Source organism: Littorina saxatilis, linkage group LG3 (genome assembly GCF_037325665.1).
Source record: "Littorina saxatilis isolate snail1 linkage group LG3, US_GU_Lsax_2.0, whole genome shotgun sequence".
In the NCBI taxonomy this organism is placed as follows: domain Eukaryota; kingdom Metazoa; phylum Mollusca; class Gastropoda; order Littorinimorpha; family Littorinidae; genus Littorina; species Littorina saxatilis.
Window position 1 is genome coordinate 46837275 of NC_090247.1, and position 20000 is coordinate 46857274.

Sequence of the window (20000 nt, forward strand, 5' to 3'; positions counted from 1 at the left end):
GCCTTCAAACAAAGACATCAGTAAGCGCAAGAACTCAAAAATTCTAAAAAATACCACCAAGAAAAATAGAAAGTGAGAACAGAGGAGACAGTAAAAGTGAGAGCGGAGAAGACAGTAAAGACAAACCAAACGACAGCAGAGAGCAAAAAGGAAGAAAAAGGTTATCTAATCCCTTACAGGTAGCATACTTTGCTCCTGAGGCGTACGAGGCTGGAGACGCCATGCTCAAACAAATTAAAATTCAGTGACCAACTAATCTTAAGAATACAAAATCTAAAATCTAGTCACACCCCACTCAATATGTTTGAGTAGTCTATCGGCTAGAGACAGCATAGAACCTGTAAAATCTAGCTACATCCTACTCAGTACGTTTGAGTAGCCTGTCAACTAGAGACAGCATAGAAGCCTCGACACCACCAACATCCTTCTCTCCTTCACAATCCTTCACTCTCCTTCACAATCCTTCACTATCCTTCTCTCCTTCACTATCCTTCCCTACATTGGGTGTGCACGTTAAAGATCCCACGATTGACAAAAGGGTCTTTCCTGGCAAAATTGCTTAGGCACAGTTAATAATTGTCTACCTATACCCGTGTGACTTGGAATAATAGGCCGTGAAAGGTAAATATGCGCCGAAATGGCTGCAATCTACTGGCCGTATAAAATTTCATCTCACACGGCATCACTGCAGAGCGCCTAGAACTGTACCCACGGAATATGCGCGATATAAGACTCATTGATTGGTTGATTGATTGATTCTTCACTATCCTTATCTCCTTCACAATCCTTCTCTATCCTTCACTATCCTCTATCCTTCACAATCCTTCTCTCCTTCACCATCCTTCTCCATCCTCTATCCTTCACAATCCTTCTCCATCCTCTATCCTTCACAATCCTTCTCTCCTTCACTATCCTTCCCTATCCTTCACAATCCTTCTCTCCGTCACTATCCTTCTCTCCTTCGCCATCCTTCCCTCCTTCACAATCCTTCTCCATCCTTCCAATATGTTATATATGTTTGATATGTTGGTATTTCAACATGTAAATGTTGTTCACCATGTTTCCTTGAAACAAATTAACCAGCAAGCGCATAACCCAAGCCCCAGAGACCCTTCTGAAAGTACTACTATCCATCACTTGTGTTCTTATACCTCTTAACAGTCCAGCCTTTTACAGTACCGACACTGTACATACAAGTCACAGCGACCAACTTACAGGTTCATACTCTCCAGACCTGCAGACCAACTCCTAGACCTCAAATGTCGAGTGCTATTTAAAGCTAAACAACATGCACCAAGGGCGGGCAAAACAGGCTGATTAATACTACCCTCAAAATATATCCTCATGCTCAGTTATCTCTTTGTGATTGCATTAACAAAAATCAAAAATGTCTAAAAAAAATGTAAACAACAAAGTAAACCTTAGAACATATTTACAGGAATCCTAAGTCGCCTCTTACGACATGCCTGGATCCGCAATAGGCCTATTCTTTACCCAACCTACAGTCGTCTATCTACCAAGATACTACAGACTGCACTGTTGAGCCACCCGTACCTATAGGGCTCCCTACATGCTGAGTCACATATCGAATCTGTTCTTCTCTCCCGAAATCCCTCACAGCACTGCTAATTTCTTCTATGAAGTCCTTAACAGAGTACCTTCCATCCTCTCTGATGTCTCCATAGAACTTCCTGACTTTGGGGGGTTTTGAAACCACAACTTTCGGGGTTAATCTTGTCTCTAAGCTTTTCCTCATGCTACCCAACTCAGTAGCCATTTTCTGTAAATCCCCTGCTTCTCTTACAAGCCTTCCCCTTCCCAGCCCCAACGGTGTCTGTGAAAAATCAGCGGCCGAAGTGGATTCCAAACCAGATTCATCCATGTTGGTATTTTAAAATGTGTAAAATTTTAAAATGTTGGTAATTTGTCGAGTTGACCTGTGTTGGTGTTTACGTTTCTTCAACCCAGAAGGTCATTTGAAACTTATCAACACGTGTATAACACAAGTCAAACCAAGCTCTTACTGGCAACCCAAGAAAAAACCACAACACCACCAAAAGTGTTAGTCATCACATCACCACCATGTAGCGTAATCAAACATACAACTACACATGTCATGTCAGTCATAATATCAAATCAATACAACACAATCAAACACACTTTTCCAGGGATGATCTACTCCCCAACTCTTTCCTTTTGCACGGTATGCAAATAGTCTTCATAAACGTCTGAAGAATGTTAATCACTGTAGTCCTTCCTCCACGGACTAATAGACTAAAAAGAAATGTTGACTACAAAGCCGCATCCGTGAACGTCACGCCCGGACTCCCTCCAACTCTCACACGTCTGTCTCCTTCTCCACACCAGCCCGCGTCCAGACTGCATGCCTCCCATCCTCTCCCTGTGCGACGGGGTCCCCTAGCCTACACTAATCCCTAGCCCTAACAGTAACACCCCCTACCCACCCTCGCTCGCAGCGCCAAATGTAACCGAGTGCCAAATGTGCTTTACCCTGATCACGGGGTCAAATAGTACAGAGTGCCGCTTTCTCACCAAGCTCAACACTCAAAACAACTGACACAAGTTAAATTACCAGGTTCTTTATTTCCATAAGATGATGAGGGGAAAATGTGGGAAAGCGGGGGTTTACCTTCAAATACAAAACTTCCAATGTATTACTCTCTAGAACTAGAACCCAAAAAACACTCTAAATCCTTTACTCTAAAGCTATGCTTTAGATTCCCACTCTAAAACTATGCTTTAAAACAATACTTTAAATCCTCCCTCCAAACTACACTCCAAAACTCTACTCTAAATCCTCACTCTCAACTTTAATCCAAAACCACACTAGAACTCTAATCTAAACAAAACGAAATCTAAAAAAAACAACCTAAAAACAATTCTTCAAAAAAAAACCAATCTAACAAAACCTAATTAAAACCTCGTCTCCTAAACCTAACTGAAATCTAACTGAACCTAACTGAAACCCCGTCTAACGAAACCTAACTGCATCTAACTACACCCCTCTAACGAAACCCCGTCTACGAAAACCAACTGAATCTAACTACACCCCTAGCTCTAAAGAAAACTAACTGAATCTAACTACACCCTTCTAAAGAAAACTAACTGAATCTAACTACACCCTTCTACCAAAACCCCGTCTACGAAAACCCGTCTACGAAAACTAACTGAATCTAACTACACCCCTCCACCGAAACCCTGTCTACAAAAACCCCGTCGCACATTCCGCCATTCTGTAAATCACAGAATGCACGTCATAAGCATACATAAACAACTCAACAATTTCAACTACCACAAACTAAATCCTTTAACAACAACAAAACACATCATTCCTTCGACCGGCACGGTTGGCCTAGTGGTAAGGCGTCCGCCCCGTGATCGGGAGGTCGTGGGTTCGAACCCCGGCCGGGTCATACCTAAGACTTTAAAATTGGCAATCTAGTGGCTGCTCCGCCTGGCGTCTGGCATTATGGGGTTAGTGCTAGGACTGGTTGGTCCGGTGTCAGAATAATGTGACTGGGTGAGACATGAAGCCTGTGCTGCGACTTCTGTCTTGTGTGTGGCGCACGTTATATGTCAAAGCAGCACCGCCCTGATGTGGCCCTTCGTGGTCGGCTGGGCGTTAAGCAAACAAACAAACAAACAAACATCATTCCTTCCAAATAACATGCCTAAAATACAGTTCTCTCAAACACTCAAACGGTTTTCTAAAACATTCAATAAACAAAAGTTTTCCCGAACATTCAACTCACAAAACAATCTACTTGAACATTCAAATAAATCCTCCCACAAGCAGCATACTCTTCTTCTCATTGCTTACTCATTTACAGAAAGAAAAATGTGTTAACCTACCAACAAAGAAATCTTCACATCTCGAAAGGATTTCAGCCCGTGACAGACAACGCCATCGCCGGAGAAAAACACGCCGCACAAAACACACGTCTTCTCCACTCGAGAATTCCAAGCAAAGCGCGCATAATCTCGCGTAATACTTAAACATAAACCCAACCCAGAGGGGTGTTGAGCAAAAAGCGATCATTTTACCTATGGAAATTTAAGAATTGGCTCTTCCGCCAGACCATTTCAAAACAGACAAAACACAGTGGATCCCCGATAGTACAGGTTTGAATCCTCAATAGCACAGAGGTACCACGAGTTCACGAGTTCAAACGGATGCGCAAAAGTGCATGTGTACCGTAACTGTCGTCGGTCACAAGTTCACACGTGTGAGATGGAATTTTTACACAATACATCACACATTCACATCACCAGCAGATCGCAGCCATTTCGGCGCATATCCTACTTTTCACGGCATATTATTCCAAGTCACACGGGTATTTTGGTGGATATTTTTTTATCTATGCCTATGCAATTTTGCCAGGAAAGACCCTTTTGTCAATCGTGGGATCTTTAACGTGCACACCCCAATGTAGTGTACACGAAGGGACCTCGGTATTTCGTCTCATCTGAAAGACTAGCACTTGAACCCACCACCTAGGTTAGGAAAGGGGGGAGAAAATTGCTAACGCCCTGACCCAGGGTCGAACTCGCAACCTCTCGCTTCCGAGCGCAAGTGCGTTACCACTCGGCCACCCAGTCCTTAATAGTGTCTGATAGTAGATGGCAGTGTAGCACAGGCATGCATATTTGTATTTTATGCGGGCCTTAACAGGTAGCCAATGGAGCTGCTGCAGAAGGGGAATGGCGTGCTGTCTGCGTGAAGCGCCTAAGATCAGTCTCGCGGCACAGTTCTGGACATGCTGAAGTTTTTTGATCAGATGGAAGACCTAACAAAAGTGAGTTGCAGTAATCTAGGCGTGACAGAACGAATGATGTAACAAGCGTTTTGGTGGCTTCGGTGGACAGAAAGTGGCAAATTGAGCCAATGCATCTAAGTTCTAGAAAGCTTGTTTTGCAGATGTGGTTGATTTGTGTTTTCATGCTAAGTTCTTTATCAATGTAAACACCGAGATTTCTTACTATATCTGTGAAAACTATTGTGGCGTCACAAATGAGCAAGGAGTTGGACCACTGGGTGACTGTCTTGCGTGATGTTTGATTGATGAGCATGGCTTCTGTTTTTTCGTGGTTGAATTGCAGTTTGTTTTCACACATCCAGTCTTTAATATCCTCAACACGTCTGGATGCGGTATTTTGCTGTATCAATTTCAGTTTCCGTGTCAGAACTTCTGAGTTGTGTGTCGTCAGCGAAGAGTTGGTGTGGACAGGAGTGATTGGACAGTATTTGTGATAGTGGATGTGTGTACAGGACGAAAAGTATTGGCCCGAGAACTGAGCCCTGAGGGACCCCGAACTCGAGCTTGACAGGTTTGGAGGTCGTATGGTTAACTGTAACAGAGAGACTTCTATCAGACAGGTAGGACGAAAACCAACTAAATAAAACCCTGTGATGCCAAAATTATGTTCAAGACGATTAACAAGAATGTCATGATCAATGGTATCGAATGCCGCCGAGAGGTCAAGCAGGGTCAGTATAGGCACTTGATTTTGTTCAGATCTATGCAATGAGAAAGTAATTCAAGATTTGGACCAACGCAGTTTCAGTGCTATGACCGGCACGGTAAGCAGACTGATATTATGCATCTTGTGTTCACAGTCAAAATGTAGGTTAAAGTCACCTAAAATCAAACTTTTCCCTTTCATGTTGATATGTTCTAACAGATCAGGGAACTATTCGTAAAACATTGCTTCAGTCAGTTTGTTCTTTTTGTTGGGAGGAGGGCGATACAGGAGAAAGAAGTGAAGCTGTTGATGCTGGAGAGACAATGTCAGACACATAAGTTCCAATATTGTGTTGTAAATATAACTCTTTTACCACTAAATTCATGCTGTCACGATTTAGTGACATGGATCGAGGAAGTATCACTCTGTGGGGTGCCTTCTCTTGGTCAATTGCGATAGAAAGCGCCTGTGCTTTCTGTCAACGGCTGGGTTTTAGCTGACCGAGCATAGCAAACACGGGAATTTCGTGTCGCACGGATTTCACGTGGGTGATTTCTGCTGTCGGGGCAAAACTGGCGATAGCTGAACTTGGAATGTGACAAGGTGAGTCACGTGATTTTGTCAAGGTTGTCTGTCTGAGACATATTAACGACACACTCGAAACTCAGCAGCGAGAGAGAGAAGCGTCGGTGTCAGAATTCTCCTACAAGTTTGATGGTCTTCAACACGTTTAAATACTTCACTGTATATCAATGTGCCATGCTGCTTGCCAGTGGGGCTTAAAAGGAACTACAAGGACAGACCACCTTCTCACTGTATACATGCTGGCTGACAGTCGGGGCGTCAAGGTTTCTCCGCTGTGCGTTTTCACCGCATAAGGATTCAGCGCGAGAGGAGGATGACGGTATTTCTGTGACGAACAGAAGTCATTCGAAAGGAAGCGGATTCGCTTAAAAGAGAGCTACCTACATAAGGCTGTTGAGGTAATAAATCATTATTTAACGCTGTTGACGAGTCTGTGTTTGTGGAATGAAATACTCTCTGTTGTTCTTTCCAGGTAGCGCATAACTTGCTCTTTGTGACGCTAAAATACTAATCTGTATATGGTTTTTGCAGATATGGAGAGAAGGAAGGAAAAGTCCGTTTGTGCAGGCCCACGTGCTCGATGAAATATGTCAGGGTGACATGTTTAAAGGTGGTGTGCGAGGGGAAGCATGACATGTTTAGTGCACCGATGCTTTTTGTTGCAGCCTTCTGTTACTGCCAACGTATTCTATTACGTGCTACGCTGGGATGCTGTAACCAGGTCGTCCGCGGCATTGCTGTAACCTGCTAACCTGCTATACTGGTGATTTGCTGTCGCTGTCGCCGTCCTACCAGCTACAAATCTACTTTTCTGGTAGACTACGGGAGGACCTTCAGCGACTGAGTGAGGCGCCTGATGTCTCCACTGTTCCCTGCTTCGTTGCCACGCTAACCGGCACTACATTCAACGAAGCAGTTGTGGAGACTACAGACTAATTACGGGCCGCCCACTCAGTGGCAAAAAGCTAAGTTGCACCATGTCTTTTGCACCCTTACCATCAAGTCATCTGTATTTTTTGAGTCACTTGAGAAAAAGTGACTCTATGTAATCGGTCAGTGTTAGTCTGTCCGGCCGGCCGTCCGGCCGGCCGTCCGGCCGGCCGGCCGTCCGTAGACACCACCTTAACGTTGGACTTTTCTCGGAAACTATCAAAGCGATCGGGCTCATATTTTGTTTAGTCGTGACCTCCAATGACCTCTACACTTTAACGATGGTTTCGTTGACCTTTGACCTTTTTCAAGGTCACAGGTCAGCGTCAAAGGAAAAATTAGACATTTTATATCTTTGACAAAGTTCATCGGATGTGATTGAAACTTTGTAGGATTATTCTTTACATCAAAGTATTTACATCTGTAGCCTTTTACGAACGTTATCAGAAAAACAAGGGAGATAACTAGCCTTTTCTGTTCGGCAACACACAACTTAACGTTGGGCTTTTCTCGGAAACTATAAAAGTGACCGGGCTCAAATTTTATGTGAACGTGACTCATTGTGTTGTGAATAGCAATTTCTTCCTGTCCATCTGATGCCTCATATAATATTCAGAACTGCGAAAGTGACTCGATCGAGCGTTTGCTCTTCTTGTTGTGATTATACTCGAGTGGTGACGACGTGGGGGGTGTGACACCTGCATATAACCAGCACTTTAAGGCAGACAGCTATATTTCCTAACTATACACGGGATCAGCGTGTTATTATTATTTCCTGTACTTTAACTGGCATTTTTGTCAGTGACCACATGTTTTACGTTTAGAACGTAAAAAGAACATCTTTTGGAGTGAAGTCTCGAGGGAGGTGGCGTGATATTACATAAACAGGCGTCTGAAACTTTTACTTTCTTCTTGATTCTATCTATTTGTATGACTGCGAGAGTGGATCGTGGTGTGGTTAGTTAGAAGTAACTAACCGTTCATAATCACCTTAGTGTGATATTGAAACGTGACAAATGCTTATTGTTCTTGTGCGACTTTGACAATCCTGTATAATATACCACACACAGTGTGTTAAGTGAAATATTATGATAATCATATATTTTGATACCTTCTATCCATTTTTCTACACAAAACATGCATTATTTATCATACGCAAGTTTACAAATGTCAATGACGATCACATTCAAAATCATGTTTAAGAGAATTGACCACTCCAAGATAAAAAAAAGAAGTTAATAATAATAATAATAATACGAGAATTTATATCGTGCACATATCTCACCACAAGGCGACTCAAAGCGCACAAAACATTTTAATATGATGACCTCCCCTTTTTTTCCCCAAGGATTTCCATATATTGCTTGGAGGAACTAATGCACATGAGTTTGAAATGAATCCGACCTGGGATTTACTGAAATACGCTAGTAGCCCCTTACAACTTTGATGAGAGTTACAGCGGTATTTCGTGCTTTATAAAAACCCATGGCTTTTGTACAATCACTTGTCTTTTGAAAACATGCAGATTCCGTTCGTACGCCATAATTCCGTTCGTACAAAAGTGCATGTTTCCGTTCGTACGAAAAGCGTTTCCGTTCGTACACATTCGTTAGATCAGGCAGAAACAGGCCCCCACTTCAAGTTATGTGTTGTCATATAGCACAGAGTAATATTGGACCTATGTGAACCATAAGATGTATTGAATTTGCATCAAACAGTTTTGACGAAAACAGGTGTCCGTTCGTACCACTTTTATCAAGAGATTTTGGTTGATGCAAATTCAATACACACATACACTCTTCAAAAAAAGTTAAGGATCGGTTGAAAAAAACGGATCTGATTATAAAAAATTGCCAACAAATTAAACATCGATATAATAATTAAAAGATTAATGTGTTTGAATTAACAAATGAACAATGAGTCTTGACCTAGAATTTTGTTTGGCAGGCAGAGTTATTTCCCTTTGTGGGACTTCTCAAAAGCTTCTGCACTTTGGAAGAAAAAGGGTGTTTTTGTATAGCCCCATGAAATTTGCGGAACAAATGCCAGGGCAAAAGGTTGTGATGCACGTGCTACAACAGGGTCCTGGCTATGAACATCGCTCACCAGCTTGTGTTTAAAGGTTGACACGCTGACACAATTATGCACAGTAGCAACATGCCCCCACGAAGAAAACTGAGCGATGTGGATAGAGGAAGAGCAATAGGATGGCTACAAGACGGTGTTGCTGCCAAGCAAGTGGCTCAGAGGCTTGCAGTGGCTCCCTCTGTCATCATCAGACTAAAACAGAGATTCCACGCAACTGGAAGAGTGCAGGAGCGACAACGTTCTGGTCGGCCCAGAGTCACCACACAAAGAGAGGATCGGTTTATTCAGAGGCAGGCCATGCAGCAAAGAAGGGCTACGGCAAACAACATTAGGCAACGCCTACAAGCTACCACCAACACTGTTGTTAGTGGTTAGACGATCCGAAACTGCTTACACAACTTTGGCTTGCGTGCAAGGCGTCCAGTCCGAGGAACAACCCTGACTGCTAATCACCGAGCAGCTCGCCGAGCCTGGTGCACTCAACATGTGAGGTGGCAACGTCAGCAGTGTGCTCAGGTGTTGTTTACAGATGAGTCCCGCTTTTGCTTGGAACCTGCTGATGGTCGCATCCGAGTGTGGAGGCGTCGCGGAGAGCGCTTCGCAGAAGGCGCTGTTCTGGAACGACAGCGTTTTGGCGGAGGCTCTGTGATGGTTTGGGGAGGGATCAGCACACGTCTAAGGACACCTCTGTACCATGTAGTGGGCAACTTGACCGGTGTCCGCTACCAGAATGAGATCCTGCAACCCCTGGTCGTTCCAGCCCTCCAAGCGATCGGCCCTCGTGCGATTCTTCAGGATGACAACGCACCTGCCCATCGCTCTGCAGCTGTAAACACCTTCATTCAGCAGGCCAGCTAGCTAGGGTCAACAGGATGCTGTGGCCAGCCAACAGCCCGGACCTGAACCCCATAGAGCACATGTGGGACGAGCTTTGTCGTCGGGTACAGCAACATCACCCTAGGGCCTCCTCCTGCCAATCTGGGTCAACTGCTGCAATGGCTCCAGCAGGAGTGGAATGGAGTTCCCAGAGCATTCATATGCAACCTGATCCACTCCATGCGCCAACGATGTGTTGAATGCCTGGCACACAACTGAGGGCACACGCGTTATTGACACTGATTCACATTGTTGTGAATTCCATTTTCGAGGGTTGTCACGTTTGACACACTCTAGCTAAATTGTCGCTGCCGCGTTCGATCTTTGCTTTGTTTGTCATTACTCCTTGGTTGTTCAATTATATATTTTTTTTAAAATGAAAGAATTCGGTCTTGTCTGTTTTGTGTGGCATGCTTGTAAAAAAGTGATCCTTAACTTTTTTTGAAGAGTGTACACACATCCGAATGCATCCAGAGCTACGTTTTGTGAAAGCTCGCCATTCCCTCAGGAGACGAAATAGTTGCCAGACGGGAGAATGTGTCTGGCTTTGTTTTGTACAGGCGTGTTGCCAAGAGTTGGGTTCAGCGAGCAGTGCCTGGTCCCTGTGACCCCACACAGCGCACCACACAGCGCACCGCCTACCATCTGCAACATTGTATTGTACCTCTCCAACGACCACAAGATGCGCACATGCGTATTTTGTGTTCAAATGATACGTATCATGCTTAAAGGCACAGCTCACAGCCTTTGTTTTGCGTTTTTGTTGCAGCTGAATGCATTTACAGTTTAAAAATCCTCCTATGGTAGTAAAACAAACCCAAAACTACCCAACGACGACATCATTCTGTGAAGCTCGACAGTTTCTTGTTCACGCGAGTGCATAAATTAACCTAGTTATTACGTGGTGTTTGGTCGGAGTTCGATTCAACTGAGTGATTCCGGCCTCCATTTTGTTTTACACAAACTCATGATGACGTCTGACATAGTTTGCTAGTGACGTGTCTTTTTGTGCATGATGTGGTGATCTACCTGATCTAAATTTAGATCCAAAAATAGGCCAACACCAGCCGGGTCCGAGTACGAAATTAATTCGTAAAAAAATCGCAGTTCTTGACTCTTTGGGTGCAAGTCAATGAAACTTGGTAGTTCTTCTAACGGATAGCTGCCTGAGGTATGACTAAAAGCCCCAGGGGCTCCGTGCACCTGGATATGACAAGTTCAGTACCTTTAACCCCGAGGCATTCATTTCATGGGAAAATTTGCTCGGATAAATAAAATCTCTTCCTGGTGTTTTATCATTTGGAATAAGCGTTTGAAAACAAAGCTAAAAACAATGATAAATTTATGTCAGTAAACAAACCAAGTGGTATGGTCGTGACGTGTCAAACAGCTGTTTTGACTCTTACCTGGATACAGTGTGAGGGGTAATGAATGCCCGCAAACGTCCGAACTACAATCTGGCAACTTGATGTGGGTTACAAATACATAGAGCGAGAGAGGGGGAGCGAGAGATAGATTGATTGATTGATTGATTGATTGATCTTTAATGCATAAGGATAGAGGTTTAAGACAATATCCTTACTACATCATATACACTAACACGGTAATGCATCAGTTATACAGCGATTATATGAAGCAAGACTAACAAATACACAGAAAAAAAAAAACGAAAAACAAACAAACATACAAACAAACAACCAAACAAACATACAAACACACGCACAAACAAACAATTAAGTATGTATACTACTAAATAGGGATTGTGACATTATGCTCATTATTCTGTCAAAGGTTGTATCTTAACTCCATGTCTCCAATATCGTATCAGGTCTTTAAGACAAACAATGACTATAAAAGGCATTGCACCGCAAGGAGTCCAACTTCTTTTTCTCTGACTTGCAGTTTGAATTATATTCAATGTTCAATAGATAACAAACATTGCACGTGAAATCATCACAAGTTTGCATACTTCGGGATATTGAGCTTAATTAAAGTGCTCAAAAACCACCCCGAAGTATATTCTGCATATACTAATGGAAGAATGTGATTTTCGGGTATTATCTGTGTAAGTGTAAATGTATAATAATTTTTTTGAATGGGGAAAATGTGCTTTCTTTAAGGTAGAAGAGTACAGCTCGTATACCTAGTGACCTATCTGATTTACATAACCCATAAAGGTACGGCCGCACCAGGCATGTAACGCGCGCGCGAGGTATGTGAACGTGCAAGATGTGGGGTAAATGGCGGATTACGTATGTACGTTACGTGCGTCTGACAGTGTGACAACTCACAGTCTCAGATTGTATAACCAAAGCGGCAGGTTTCGCAAGCTGAACAGACTTTCAGACGAAATGATTCGTGTACATTTTATACTATGATTGTGTGTGTGTGTGTGTGTGTGTGTGTGTGTGTGTGTGTGTGTGTGTGCCAGTGTGTGTGTGTGTGTGTGTGTGTGTGTGTATGTGTGTGAGAGAGAGAGAGTGTATACATGTGTGTGTATGCGTGCGTTAGTGCGTGCGTTAGTGCGTGCTTGCGCGCGTGTGTGTGTGTGTGTGTGTCTCTCTCTCTCTCTCTCTCTCTCTCTCTCTCTCTCTCTCTCTCTGACAAACCCTCTCTCACACACTCTCTCTTTCTTTTCTCTCTCTCACTCTCTCTCTCTCTCTCTCTCTCTCTCAGAGCCTCTCTCTCTCTCTCCCTTTCTCTCTCTCTCTCTCTCTCTCAGCGCGTGCCTGCGTGCTGCCTCACACACACACACACACACACACACACACACACACAATGACATACACGCACGCACGCACACACACACACACACACACACACACACACACACACACACACACACACACTCACAGACACACACACATAGAAACGCGCGATATTTTTTAATTTATTATTTTCTGTCTTTATTTCTGTCGGCTGAACCTATAGTCAGATAACTGACTCATTAAGATAAAAGAATGTTGTCTACCCCTTGTAAAAGTGATGACTTTTTTTTTTAAGTGAGTTTGTATGCGAGTTCAGCGAGTCCTAGGGCTTAATGTGCTCATTACCGTAAACTACCTTGTAAGCGCCCACTCCCCTTATGCACCAATTTCGCTCAAAGAATGTATATGTATTTGATGTTTAAATACCATGGGTTTTTTCATAGTTGATATGCAAAGCGCGGAGAGGATAGTTTACTGTGGTTCGCGCTATATAAGCTGTCATTATTAGTATTATTAAAAGTAGGGGGTAGGCGTTTGCACTGCACTCTGTGGATAATCTATTACTCGTGAGAAATAGCGGTATTTGATCACTTGGTATGAGAATGATAGTTTCTGTGCAAACATGTCTATAACCTCTATGCCTCTTTTTCTGTGACACGGCGTTCGTGTGTCTGCTATTTTAGATGTTGCGGGGAAGACGGGAACGACACCGACGACGGAACCAAGAGAGGTGTGTTCTCGTTCGGCGTCATTTCTCGTACCGACACTGCTGGCGTTTGCGGAGGGAACGAGCGACCAATGGCCCGGCAGAAGAAACACTTGTACAGTCAAACCTGTCGAAACTTGGCCACGATTTTGTAACCTAAAACCCTGAATTAATATGAATATTTGTTTAGTTCTTTCGGAAAAGTTACGTAATACGACACGCTTAAAGTCCCTTTCACACTTCCGTAAACAAGACTGCGGATAGCTGCGGACGGCACTCCGCAGCTAGCGTGTGAGTAACGCAGAAGCAGTCCGCAGATGTCCGCCGTGGTCCGCAAAGACCGCAGAAGACCGCAGTAGTCCGCGCAGAAGGTCGGAAAAAATCAAACTGGTTTAATTTTTGGCTGCGGACACTGGCGAGGAAAAGTGGTCGTGTAGAGAACGCAATCAGTCCGCAGAGTACGCGTTAGCAACGTGATGATTGTGTCCGCAGCCGTCCGCAAGGTTTTTTTAGTTGGCGTTTGTGTTGCGGTTAGCTGCGTGTTAGTTGCGGTTGTCTGCGTTTGTGGCACGTTCACTCAGCGAACTCGTCACGGATGGTTAAAGTATACGTGTTCATCCGCGGTTGACCGGCGGTCTGAACACGTGTTAACAGCGGTCTTCGCGGACTACTTGCGCAATGACGCGGATAACGACGTTCCACCGACATTCCCTTGCGTACTTAAGGCGGTATCTGCGGTCTTCCAGCCATTCAAACGACCGCGGCGGACCACAACACTTCATCATGACCAGAAGACGCAGAGGACGTGGCTCAATGTCTGGCAGATGTGCATTTTCTCTCCACGAACTCATGGCTGGCTGGCTGATCATGGTCCACTAAAGTAACGTCCAGGGTAGGGTTCCTGATCCCGAAAAAGTTGTGCATTACACAGCAGGCATAGGTGATAATGCTGACTCTCTCTGGACTGTGTGTCGTGGTTGTCAGGAGACATCTGAAACGGGCAGCAAGTAGTCCAAAAGCATTTTCAACCACTAGGCTACTTGCTCTTGCCAGTCTGTAGTTGAAGACTCTCTGTTCATGTGTCATTTGTCTGAGAGATAAGGGCTTCATCATCTAGGTTTTCAATGCAAATGCATCATCTCCAACCATGTAAAGGCTATAGGCGTGTCATCATTGGACAGGGGTTCATGTTCTGGGAGGTTAATAATGCCATCTATTAGGGCTTTCTTCAGGGGAGTTGAGGCAAACACTCCAGCATCTGATCCTGAACCAGTATGTCCTATGTCCACAAACAAGAACTTGTAGTCTGCATCCACCAGGGCCAGTAGCACAATAAAGAAGTCTTTGTAGTTGTAGTAGAAGCTGACAGACTGCCCGTGGCACATCAGTGCGACATGCTTACCATCTATAGCACCCACACAATGAGGAAAGTTCCAATTCTTGTAGAATCCGGTTGCAACTTCTTCCCAGCCCTCTGGAGTGGTGGGACAAGCCAGGACTTCAATTGCAAACTCTCCAATTATGTCTTGACAGACTTATATCACCAGGAGGCAGATAGTGTTGTGGGCAACCCAAAAGCCATACTGCAAAGTCACCAGTTGCCAGGTAGCGCAGAGTAATAGCCAACTTCAGTCCTGGAGCCAAGGGCTTCCTCCAGTGGGTCTGCTGCTTGGTAATCCTGCCCTCAATTCTTGTCAAGTGTTCATGAAATGCAACTGGATCCATCCGACTAATATTAACGAAAGTTATCCGCTGTAGGGAGACAGGGGTTTAAGTGCTAAAAGGTGCGCACGAAAAGCTCATTATGGCCAAATAAAGGTCTGCGATTCAACCATGGTCTGACACATACTTCTTATCTTCTTCCTCTGTCTTCTTATTCTTTGAACTGCATCAGATTGTTCTTGCTCTACAAATCCAAAAACAAATATATAAATTCGTTATTGTTTGTCTGTGCACTTAAAAGACCGTTGGGTCGATATATTTGTGAATGTATTGTTTTGTCAATAACAAACGTTCCAACAACCTACCTTTCTTGTTTTTTTATTCTTGCTCTACAGCAAACTGCAGACATGATTGCATATGCATCAGTATTCTTGTTTGCAAACCAGCATCAATGTGAATTTTCAGAACTCTGCCCTGTGATTTACTACAGTAGACAGCAGTAGATACTAGTAGATAACAGCAGATATTCAGCAGGTCCAATATAAACACCTCACAAAAAGAAAGTTCCACCCTTATATTCAGCAGATGTATAATCGTAGGTAGCAGTGAACGAAATCCTCAGGATTCTGGCCCTTGAAATATACCGAACTTGCCCATCCGTGACGTTCCGCAGCGATTTCTTGGCCCGGGGTCGCCAAATTTCACTGCGTCAAACCGCCAAAACCGCGTTTTACCCGCGCAAAGTCGGCGTAAAACCGCGATCGTCCGCTGCGATCCGCAATGTCCGCACTTGACACGGCGTCTGCACTCCGACTGCACGCAGCCATCCGTTGACAGACCGCCAGCATCCGCTGTGGATCCGCGGTGTTATCCGCCATCAATCCGCAGCGAATCCGCGGTCAACACGGCGACAGCACACGTGCACCGTTGTTTATCTTCACGTCCGCAGTATTTTTCCTGCGGAGGTCCGTGGATCGCCGTCCGCAGCTATCCGCAGTCTTGTTTGCGGAAGTGTCAAAGGAGTTTTAGTATACACATTCGCACAAAGCAACACAGATTTTGGTCAGCCTATTGAAATTTCCAAAGCAAATCATTCAGAACTTGAGCATATATGGCTCTTTGAGTGAAGGACCCCCTCAAAAATGGCCGCAAAACGGTTGACACCTCCCGCCTTTAACAAAAGGCTACATAAAGACTAGAGAAGTAAGGTGCATAAAACAAAATGTTCTGAACAGGAAATTGAATGGCCTTTCCAATGGTAGTCAGAAGTGTTTGGTTTGGTCATATTTTGTGTTTTTTTGCAGATTTTAAAATACGGGGCTATGGTTTTTGTAAGGTCGATTTTAGGGGTGACCTTGTTTGACAGGCTGTCACGGGATGCTTAAACAAAGTACCATCAATCGGACAAATGATATGAACAGCTGACATAATTACCTTTTCGAGCATGTAAAGTTCAGCTAATATGAATTGCGTTTTAATGCTTTTCTTAGCGTGCGAAATTTGTTGCAATCATTTTTTGGCCAAGTTTATATCGACCATCCAAGTTAACGACCAAAAAAGGTCACTACCGACATGCAGTCGATATGGAGAGGTGAATCCATAGACGAAACACTTACTGATTAACTATTATTTTAGTGTGTGTGTGTGTGTGTGTGTGTGTGTGTGTGTGTGTGTGTGTGTGTGTGTGTTTGTGCGTGCGTGCGTGCGTGCGTGCGTGCGTGCGTGTGTGTGTGTGTGAAATTAATGCACACACATATGTACACAGTAAGCTGTGAGGTTGTTGCTTGTTGCTTTGGATACTATTACTAGACATAACCAAGCTAAGAGAAGGTAACTCTCGCGGAAAATCGGAAGTCCCCAAAACAGGGAGACAAAATAACACGCTTTCACCTTGTGCAGTTAGGCAGTTCAAACGTATCTCTTGCGTTGTTTTTGGTGTTAAAAACTGACCTACGATTTAATAGCAGACATCGTTCTCGAGGTGCACCGCATTTTTGAAGAATTCGTAGTCTTTTCTTATTGAGTATTTTTTCTGCAAAATGTATTCAGGATCATCAAGACTTGAAAAATAGAGTGCACCCTGCTGAAAATACGATTTCATGGTGGTTCGTTCGTTACTCTTACCGTCCTGATCACTTACATTAGCACCAGAGTGTGCGAAAGACTCAAAAATGCAGATGAAACACACCAACCTCGCTACTTCGGAGCTATTTTTAGCGTTCTCAGTCACTAACTATTTTTTGATCAAATGCTTACGTAAAACCATAACGTCAAAAGATGTTCAAATTTGTGTTTACAACAATGTTCATCAAATGATTTTACAAACAACGAAACCACTGTAATTGGGAAAATGTCTCAATTAGCTGAATAACAATGGGTTCTTTCATATGTTAAATCCGGAAAGTCATATTTAGCATCATACACAATTGTTTATAAACCTAAAACATACACATGGGCATCTGCTTACATAGACCCACATTAAGTCACCACCGAGTGGTAGACACAGACGACATTTGGTAGCACTGACTGCCAGCTTCACGGTAATGCGTACCCATAGCGCGGCTCTGCATGGGTGGGAATGTTCTGAGCAAAACACTATGTGTTACTCCATACCCCCCGCCCTCCATGGAACTTCTTGACCCCAACAAATTGGGGGGGAGTTTGCCCAGTCGGTAGAGGCGCTGGCTTTAAAACCGGTTGTTACTGTCCGCGTGGGTTCAACCCCCAAGTTCGGCGCGGGATGTGTGTCCCAGAGTCAACTTTGTGCAGACTCTCCTCGGGAACACCCCCGTGTGCACGCATGCGCACGATAAAGATCCCAGGGTCACAGCGAAAGCCTCAGGCCTTGGAAACACGAATACATGCATGCAAAAATATGAAGCCCGGGTGTCCGTTCGGCCAACAGCCAAAAAAGTAACCATTTCAGCACTGACCCAAGACGACCCAACCAGGTCCCTAGCCCATTTCAGGTCTCCTCTAGCAGCCGGCCGACCCCCCCCCCCCTCCCCCGCATTTTTATTTTTTATTTTCATACAAAGCCGGGTTTTCCCGTGTAACATGCCCCTAATGGCTTTGCCGTGAGGGCGTAAAACTTTCATTTCACATGTCTTTTTCAAAAACTATAATCTGTTTCAATGACTTTCAGCAATTTTCAACATTATAAATCGAGATAACTAGAACACATTGAAAGAAATTTGATGCACTGAACAGTTTTCCTGATCACGAATCACTGTGTGAAACTTTCTTTACAATTTTTTTTTCATGAAGTGGACGTATTTTTCTAGAAAAAGGCGTGTCCCCTGTTTTGAGCGAACACTGTTTTCGTGGTGCACTACCTCTCGGCTCTGTTTTTAAAAAATTCGGAAAAAATACACAACGGCCATAATTTCTCTTTATTTGAATGAATGTCAACTTTAAAAATATTGTTTTAGAGTGCAGATTAAAAACAATCAATGCATGAAGAATTTGAAAAAAACCAGTTGGTTACACCTACTATTACAATCATGCCAGACTTGAGATGATGAACCGAACCATTTGTACTTGAAGGACTGTGCTTTTTAACACAGCAGTTTAAAGATATACACATACAAAACCACTTAACATCTTCTTTCTGTCTGTTTGCCTATCTCTCTGTCTCTTTATACAGTTATTCAAGGTTTATTTTCCGAAAATGAGTTTGGCACAAATTATGTCTTGCTCGAACAAAAACTCATCATTTTCAAACAAAATGTTGACAAATAGTATACAACAATGTCTATCATATGGCTTTACAAACAAACATCTCGTTTTAATGCAACATTTTTTTTTATGACGCGGTCAATGACCAATGTTTTGGTGTCAGCTAAAGGCAGAAGCTGGGAGCTACCCATTTTTAGAGAGAAAATGCACCTGTCAATCCGTTATGGCTAGCGGTTGGGTATTCTGCAGCATTTTTTTTCTCTCTCTCTCCCTGTCTCTCTCTCTCTCTTTTTTATGCACTCCAGTAACATTTCTTTCTCTCCCTCTTTCTCTCTCTCTCTCCCTCTCTCTCTCTCTCTCTCTCTCTCTCTCTCTCTCTCGCTCTTTTTACACTTAGTCAAGTTTTGACTAAATGTTTTAACATAGAGGGGGAATCGAGATGAGGGTCGTGGTGTGTGTGTGTGTGTGTGTGTGTGTGTGTGTGTGTGTGTGTGTGTAGAGCGATGCAGAGAAAAATACTCGACCGAACTTCATGAAACTTCACATGAGTGTTCCTAAGTATGATACCCCCAGTCAGATTTTTCATTTTTTTGATAAATTTCTGTGATGACGTCATATCAGGCTTTTTGTGAAAGTTTAGGCGGCCCTGTCACGCTCTCATTTTTCAACCAAATTGGTTGAAATTTTGGTCAAGTAATCTTCGACGAAGCCCGGACTTTGGTATTGTATTTCCGCTTGGAGGCTTAAACATTCATTAAAGTTGTCATTAAAATCGAACTTTCGCAAACAGACTTAAAATTGATTGCATCGTTTTCTTCACCAAATTCAGAATCTAAAAATATATACATATGTCATGTTTACTCTTAAAATGTTATCACAATTAACGAAAAAAGATTAATTAGTACTTCGATTAAAATGTAAGGAATCGATACAAAAATGATTTCATCTTATTCTTTATCATTTCCTGATTCCAAAAACATATTGATATGGCATGTTGTATTCAAAACAAGCTCAGAAAGTTAAATCACGTAAATGCGCCCGATATTTAACTTATCATCTCCAAAGCGAAGGGATCTACATGTATTTAAAAAAAAAAAAAAACTTTTTTGTACCATCGCTTGGAAATTCGGGTCGCTTCCTCCCAGTGGAAAGCTAGCAGTAACGAGTCAAGGGATCTATTAGTCCCGTTTCGCCGTTATCCCATTTCACCCCTATCCCATTTTCGCGACATTTCACAGGCCAAGTGTCATTTTACCACCATGTCATGTACCATTAGCTTCACA